This window comes from Elephantulus edwardii, unplaced genomic scaffold (assembly GCF_000299155.1).
Source record: "Elephantulus edwardii isolate Elephantulus edwardi_28Jun2011 unplaced genomic scaffold, EleEdw1.0 scaffold00102, whole genome shotgun sequence".
NCBI lineage: Eukaryota > Metazoa > Chordata > Mammalia > Macroscelidea > Macroscelididae > Elephantulus > Elephantulus edwardii.
This window is the reverse complement of record NW_006399852.1, coordinates 9,615,507-9,622,540: the sequence shown is the minus strand read 5'-3', so window position 1 is coordinate 9,622,540 and position 7,034 is coordinate 9,615,507. Positions and strand designations below refer to the sequence as shown.

The window sequence follows — 7,034 nt, the reverse complement described above, 5'->3', positions numbered from 1 at the left end:
TTGTACATAGGGTCGCTATGAGTCACAAACAACTCGACGGCACACAGCAACAACAACATGAATCAAAAACTCAGAGGTAATAAATTACTGTGGATGAATAATTTGTTTTATGTATGAAATATAGTACAGCAATTTACAGACATTTTTTCCTCCTGGGCGGAGGGAACTTTTTTTTTTTTACTAGGAAATTCCAGCACTGCCTTTTGAGGGCTTTGTTTTCCAAAGCAAATCTTCCAACAGCCCCACTCAGTCACTAAGTAAGCACACGTGAGGAGACCTGCCACACCCTCTGCAGATACTCAGGAGGGGTGAGGCAGAGGCAAGGTATTTTGCTATAATCCTTTCAGCTTAAGCAAGCAGAAGGAAAACCCAGGAAACAAATCATATAAAAATATCAGAACAATAGGAAAGAGAAGCCTGCCATACAGGTTTGCTTCCTGTTCTGATACTTGTGGAATGTGGTTCTCTTGGCCACGGATGCTTACTTTAACTAGAACGTCCAGAGTTGTCATTTTTTAAAAGCTCTCCTTAACTTTTATCCTCATGTTAAAACTACCATCTCTCTGACTTGTCCTAGTAGAAGGTGTGTTTTAGTAAGCATGAAGTTACAGTTGTTTGACAGTCAAGTTTTTAAAAAGAAAGCCTAGTTTTGCCTTAAAAAATTACATATGCACATTTACACACAAAATTATAGTTACATATACAGCATTTGTGCAATTGGCACAGGACAGAGCAGAGTTTAGGGCTCTTGTACATAGGGTCACTATGAGTCGTAAGCGACTCGACGGCACATAACAACAACAACATACGGCATTTGAATGGAAATTATAAGATCCATGAAAACTTTTCAGTTTTCTTATAGTAGTTATATTTTTCTGAATAAGCTGCCTCTCACAAGATTTTCCCCTACAGACTGTTGCTAAATTTTAAAGTAATACAAATTTAAAGGGGCAAAGGGCAGATATTAATTAGTAAAATGGTACTGATTACCTCTAAAATATCTGCATAACAGTTTTTATTTTCTGAATTGTATGTACTTTTGCCTAACAGATGGTCAAAAAGCAAAAAATCTTCTAGCTTAAACTAACTTGAGCACCTCAGAGAGGGAGAAAGACAATTGTCTCCTTTTAAAAGGAATCTGATCGACAAAGATATCCTAAAATAAGTTTGTTGGTTGGTTTGTTTATTTCACTTGTCAATTTTTAGTTATTTCTTCTGACCTTTGGGTCCAGAAAACAAACCAGTAACTTTTGTAAGTTCTGTTTGGAAAAGTGTTCATTTTTTAATTCATCCCATAACTGATATTGCTGTCGTTGTTGTATTCCTTCTAGTTGAGAACCAACCCAAAGCTGACCCTCCAGCAAGTTGTCAGAGGCAGTAAATCACATGAAAGATTGCCCATCTTTTTCCACAGGAGCAGTCTGTGGCTTCGAACCACCTTTGGGATTGTAGCGCAATTTCTTACCACCAGGCAGTCAGAGTTCTTGTTAAAAGTTCTGTCTGGCAAATTGTTCATTTTTAATTCATCTCCTTCCTTATAAACGCCTATCTCATTGTCTCCGACACACCTACCCCAATTACCCCAGTCATTGAATCAATCCACCTCATAGAGGGTCTTCCTCTCCTGTGCTGTCCTAAGCATGACTTCCTTCTCCAAGAATGGTCCCTTCTTGCTCCATGTCCAGAGTATGTCAGACAAAGCTTCAGAATTCTTGCCTCCAAGGAACAGCCTGCTTTAACCCTCTCTTGGATTAATCTGTTCATTTTCATAGCAGTCCATGGTATATTCAATACTCTTCTAGAACACCAAAGCTCAAAGTCATCAATTCTCCTTATATCATCCCTAGTCATTGTCCAGCTCTCTGATGCATAGCAAGTGATTGCAAAGACCATGGCCTGTATCAGACGCACCTTAGTCTCCAGAGTGACACCATTGCTCTTCAGTACTTTGGAGAGGTCCCTAATAGCAGACTTTCTCATTGCAATATGTCTTTTAATTTCCTGGATTCTGGTGCCAAGAGTGTTGACTGTGGAGCCAAGCAAACTAAAACTGTTAACAATTTCAATCTCTTCACCATCCATCCTGATGCTGACAATTGGCCCAGTGGTGAGAATCTTTGTTTTCTTGATATTGAGCCTCAATCCATATTGAAGGCTTCAGTCCTTGACCTTCTGCAGCAAGCGCTTCAGGTCCTCCTCAGTTTCAGGCAGCAGTGTTGAGAAGGAGTCGTGGTACTAGGGATATTGTAGCTAATGTTAGATGGATCTTGGCTGAAAGCAGGGAGTACCAGAGGAATGTCTATCTTTGTTTCATTGATTATGCAAAGGTGTTTGCCTGTGTGGATCATAACAAATTGTGGCTGACTCTGAGAAGAATGAGAATCCCAGAACACTTGATCGTGCTAATGAGAAACCTATACTTTGAACCAAGAGGTAGTCCTCAGAACAGAGCAAGGAAACACTGCATGGTTCAGAATTGGGAAGGGCGTATGCCAGGGATGTGTCCTATCTCCATACCTTTTCAATCTACATGCAGAACAGATTATCCAGGAGGCTGGGCTGTATGAGGAGACATTTGGCATCGGGATTCGATGAAGACTCATCAACAGTCTGTGTTATGCAGATGACACAAGCCTGCCTTAGATGAATGAGCTTAATAATTCCACAATTAGACAGCGTGGTGAAGGCTATACTGGGGAAAGGAAGATTGGCTGCTTTGTCAAAGAGGGCATCCTACTGCCTTCTGGAAGGGGAAATCCTGTCCACCTAATCCATTCAACCTAATTTCTTTCTGGAAGTAAATGAATAAATCACAGAAGTTTTTTCTTTCAGGGCTGGAGAAATATTTGGAGTGTTAAGTGGAAAAATCACTAGATACCATCAAATCTGTATTTTTAGAAAGGTTTAATAGAACTTATTCCTCAAAGTCAGTCATGGTCAAGTTTGATGACAACTTCTATGAGATAAAAGTGATGGTGTGGGAAGGCAGCTCCTCCCTCCCAGCAGGCTCTCGGGCCCATTTTCAAATCTGCAGGAATCCTGCAAGCCCCTGGGAATCCATTTTGCTAGCTGATTAATAGTTGGAAGGGACATTATATCATGGAAATTAGCAAACACTACAAATCAGTCCTCCCATCTTCCCCTACCCCTAGAACGGGTTGATTACCAGCTTATCACTGGGTCAGAGATTGACGTAGAAATACAGAAAAAAACACCAAAAATTCCCACCCAATCCTGCTGCCTTCGAGTCGATTCTGACTTATGGCGGCCTTCCTGTGGATGTCCAGGTCACACATTTTAGTGAGTGGAGACAGCCTCGTTTTTCTCCCATGGAGCAGCTGTTGGATTTGAAATGCTGAATTATCAGTTATCAGCCCAACACTTAGCCCTAACCACCAAAAACCAAACCCAACCCAACTGCTCTTCTGACAAATCAGTACCCTCCATCTCCATCATGATTTTAAAGCTTTAAATCCTTATGGAAGGAGGCTGTTCATCTTTCTCCCTTGGAGTGGATTTGAACCACTGATCTTTAGGCTGGCAGCCCAACAAGTATCCCATTATACCATCAGGGCTCCTTATACAAAACAAAGGCTAGGGCAAATGCAAATGGCTTCCTCACAGTTCAATATTGAAGTTAGTCTTGTGCAGCGTTTTTATAAATATCCCCATTCTTCAGACGGCTTAGACATTTCTAGATGCCACGTATCTGTGGCATTAGCATCGAAAACTCATTGCAAAAGTCTGCATTGGATAAAAATAAGTCAGGCAAACACTAACTAATAAGGCAAGAGCAAGACAGTTTTGGGGGAAATAACCTTAAAATACTCTTGTTAAATAATAAACTTGAGCCCATACGTTATGACCCAGAAGCAATGTGGCAAGGTATGTTACCTTTTCTCTCAAAATCTTCTGTAATGCCAACCCCCATCAGAAGCTCTGTAAACAAAATAGAGTACCTGTCCCACCCTTGTAACGAAGGTTAGGTATATACTTTGTGGAATTTAGTTGACATGCTTCAAGGATAATGTAATGGAGCTGGAGACATTTCAGAGAAACGTATGTAATCTGATCAGGGGATTATAAGTATCCTGGATGAAGCTAAGAGCAAATTAACTAGAAAATGTTTTCAGTAAGATACATGGAGACAAATGAACTAAATCTTGAAAGCTAGAGCTGTAGAGTACACCCTTGGTGTTGGAAAGAACAATTTGTAGAAGGAATTAAAAGAAAGACTATTATTGCAAAAGGGAGAGAAGTAATGATGACAAAGGTAAGATTACACTGCGACATTTAATTTTTCTGAATGAACAAAAGTAATCATCATCAGGCTAACATTTTTAACACGCAAAACTTGAGGGACAACTGTAAGTGGTTTCTCCCTACAACTGTTACGTTGAAAGAGCATGAATCATTTTATTGTTGCTGTTGTTTGGTTTTGTTGATGGTTTGGTTTGGTGTTTTTTTTTTTTTTTGTTTGTTTGTTTTTTTAAGATAACTTAAAACAGACATGGAGGGCCCTGCCATTCTATTTGTTTTCACTGCTGAATGTCCCAGTGTGGAATGTGTTCCCAAAACATTTTTTAACTTTATTAAAAAAATCCGAAATCTAGCTGTTGTTGAGTCACTTCTGAATCATGATGACCCCATGACTCCCGTAGATTTTCAAGGGATTTTTTATTTTGGGGGGGGGGGAAGTTGAGAACCAGGTCTTTCTTCCAAGGTGCTTCTGAGTGGACTCAAACCTACAACGATTAGGTTAACATGCCAAATGGATCAGGTATTTGTACTACCCAGGAAAATGTTTTAAAAAGGGTTGTTGTGGCGTTGATTCTGATTCACCACACTCTGTATGTGCCCGAGAACTGTGTCCCATATGGGTTTCAACAGCTGTCACCTGGAGATCTTTATGTGTTGGTATCAATTCACTGGCATACAACACCAACACCAACTCTAATGCAAGTAGATCTTCAGGCCTTTCTTCTGAGGCACTGATGAGTGACAGCTTTCCGATTAGTCATCAGCTCAACACCACGCAGCGATTCCTTCCTTAAAGCAAAAGCTGTGGGGAAAATCAGGCAACTCACCATGTTGAAATGGGCATGTGTCTTTCAAATAGTGAAACAAGATTTTTAGCATCTTAACAATATAAACTTTAAAATAAAAATGATTTTATGTTTGAGGTAATAGCATATCTACTATATAGTTTTTTTTCATAGTTTAGGATTAAATGCCTGTGATAATAAAAGGGTGCTAATTTACCTAATTGGAAGCAGGAGTGGCATCCACTTCCTAAACAACATGCCTCCGGAAACTCGATGAATTTAGATAAATGATGATATAGAAAGGCTTCAGGCCTTTTGTTTATCGGGTCGCTATGTGTCGTGTTCTACTTGACGGCAATCAATAACACAACAATTTACCTAATGCTTCGGCAAAACTTTTAAACACAAAATCTATAGAAATACCACAAATCATAGTACGCAGCTTAGGGAATTTTAAAAGTGGACATATGTATGTAAATATTAGGGTCTTTAGAAGTCCCAGTCAACTGAACTGCATGCACATAACATCTAGTGTAAAGTCCTTTATGTGTGTCTGTATTGCAGAAGTGGCACCCACTTCCTAAACAACATGCCTCCGGAACTCTATGAACTTTGATAAATGTTGATAGTTATAGAAAGGCTTCAGGTCCTTGTTGATAGGGTTGCTATGAGTCATGCTCAATTCAAAGACAATCAACAACAACAACAACATTGCATTTATAGGACACACCAGACAATCATCAACTGTAAGTGAAGATAATTTATCTAAGTTCATACTTAAGAGATTGAGATTTAACAGAATATTGCAGGTGGTATGGTTAAGTGTTGGGCCCACAGCCTAACTCTACCAGGTGCAAGAAGGAAGAGATGAAGTTGTCTACTCCTCTTAAGATTTACAGCTTGGAAATTGGTGGAAAATCATCATGAATCAGAATCGGGCGGGCAGTTGGCTTAAAATGAAATAAAAAGAATAATACTAGTGGTTGAATGGATTCTAGCACATGGTGACCCTGTGTGTCAGGGTAGTGTTGAGTTCCTTTAGTTTTTTGATAGGGAATCTCTTGGCCTAGTCATAGGGAGCTATACTGCTTACCCAAAGGCTGTTCCTCTCCGGGAGTTCAAATCCACCCACAGCTCATCAGGACAAAGAAGAGCTGTCTTCTCCAGTGCAGTGTCTAGCCTCTGAAAATCCAGTTAGAGGATCAGCCAGGAGGCATTTCTGACTTGATGACAATGAGTATATGTGTTTGTTAATAGTAAAGTTATGGACCTTTTTTTCATGAGGTGCTTCCGTGCGGCTTTGAACTTAAGCCCTTTAGATCCATAGTAGATGCCTTAACACTTTATGCTACAAGGGACTCTACAATAAATAGTCGGATTCCAAGTTTCAAGAGATGTTAGCTTCTGACATAAATGCCTGTTGTCCTTGTTTATTCCTTTTGTGTATTTTAAGCACCTTACATGTCCACAGTCCACACAGTGCCCTGGTGGATTGCAGGCCGGATGAGCATCCCAGTTTTCGGTGGGAGGGCAAGGTGAACTCCTTGTCACCAGGATCCATCAGATGTCAGATGTGCTATACAACTTGGCTGAAGCCGCCTAGGGTGGTTTGGATGGGTCTTTTTTCCTGAGGAAGATCGTTTTCAAAAGACAACGAAAACGCACCCCAAAACAGACCAGGGAAGATGCCACCAGCCTGAGCACAGCACTCGAGGGAAGGGCTTACTTTAAAGAAACACATTTTCTTAAATTAAGTACCGTGACTAAGTAGTTCAATTCCTTTTCTTTGAGCCCCCAAGGCTCATTTGGCATTGACCTTTTTCAGCCACAGGGAAGCGGCCTGAACTCTCTGCCACCCAGCGGGGGTGCGGTCCCCGCGCCCCGCCGCGGCCGCTGGACCAGCCGGGCCCGCTCCCCTCCCGCCTCCCCGTGACCCCTGACCCCAGCTAATCTGCATAGAGGAATGACAGGCATCCGCTGGGCAGGATC

At 41.0% G+C, this 7,034-nt stretch overlaps 1 protein-coding gene across 1 annotated transcript in view; it reads left to right on the top strand.

Moving 5' to 3' along the window:
- The window catches only part of PHACTR2 (phosphatase and actin regulator 2), a 270,673-nt gene that overhangs the window by 96,326 nt on the left and 167,313 nt on the right, over positions 1-7,034 (top strand). The window lies entirely within an intron of this gene.